Below are 1,576 nucleotides of genomic sequence, written 5' to 3' on the forward strand. Positions count from 1 at the left end.
TTTTAGCCATTTTTGAGTATACAGTTCAGCGATATTAAGTCCCAGGGTTGGGCAACCATCATCACTATCCATTTCCAGAACTTTCTCATGATCCCAAACAGAAATTCTATGCCCATTTAACACTAACTCTCCCTTCTCCCCTCCGCCAGCCTCTGGCAACCACCATCCTACTCTCTGTCTCTCTGAATCTGACCACTCTGGGGACCTCCATGTGAGCGGGAATCATACTGGGTCTGTCCTCTTGTGACAGGCTTATTGCACGTGGCATGACGTCCTCCAGGTTCACCCGTGTCGGCGCACGTATCACGATTTCTCCATTCAGATTTGGCAGATGAGGAAGGAGGGAGCTAGAAAAAAAAAAATGAGACCGTACCTTGGGGAGGGGGCCCAGTGGCTACAAGGGCATCAGGAAGGTTGGCGACAACCCAGGACAGATCTTAGGGACTCCCTGATTCAGACAGCAGAGACACAGGAGACGCGACAGCAGCCTGGTTATTTGGGGCTCAAATTGCACGTAATGATGCAGGGTAGTGTTGAGAAGGGGCTTTTTCACTCCCTACACCCCTTCCTAGAACGATGTCTTTAAATGCAGCGTAAAATAAAACCCACGGGATTACAAAGGGAACCAACTACACCGAAATACAGTTATCAGTGTATTAAAAAAAAACCCAAATTTGTGACCAGTGATGGGGCTGCCGTATCAACGCGTTGCTTAGGAAGAGCTGGCTGCGGGTCTGATCGCGACGGTGTCCACAGTCACTGGAAATCGCTGCAACGACGGCCGTGCGAGGAGCACATCAGTGATTCCTCTGGGTGACGGTGACACAGGTCCTGCTGATGCCGCTGTGCTTTGTCGCTCACATTCGTGGTTGAAGGAAAGAAACCCTGAATTTCAGTGAAAACTCCAGGAGTCATTTTTTTTTCCCCATCCAAGTTCATGGTAGAAGTGAAAGCAAGTAGCTTGGGTTCAATTCCTCGTTCTCCTACTCCTTGGGCAAGAGAGGCTCTACTTCCCTGTACCTCAACTTCCCTATCTGAGAAATGGGAATAATAACAATAATAATAACAGGACTTTCCCTCCCAGGGTGAAGGGAGATGATTCAGGACAAGCTTTTAGGACAGAGCCTGTCTCCTAGCAACAATAGCATTAATGTTAGTTCCACTAAGCTCCAGGTCTTTTTACATTATGTATACACATGTAGTACATACCAGCTTCATTGAGATGTAGTTTGCAAGCCACGCAATGCACGCATTTAAAGCGTACAATTCGATGGGTTTTAGCGTGTTTGCAGAGCTGTGCAACCGTTATCACAACCAGCTTTAGAACATTTCATCATCCCAATGAAGTGCGTCATTGCATTTAACCGATTAAATATTTACTAGTAACATATTACATTAGCCGGGCACAGTGGCTCACGCCCGTGACCCCCGCACTTTGGGAGGCCGAGACGGGAGGATCGCTTGAGGCCAGGAGTTCGAGACCAGCGTGGGCCACACAGCGAGTCCCCGTGGTGACTCAGGCATCTTGCCAGGCACTGGGGGCACAACAGGGAACCACCCAGTCAGAATAATAATA

The sequence above is a fragment of the Propithecus coquereli genome, unplaced genomic scaffold, assembly GCF_000956105.1.
Source record: "Propithecus coquereli isolate 6110/MARCELLA unplaced genomic scaffold, Pcoq_1.0 Scaffold42, whole genome shotgun sequence".
Lineage (NCBI taxonomy): Eukaryota > Metazoa > Chordata > Mammalia > Primates > Indriidae > Propithecus > Propithecus coquereli.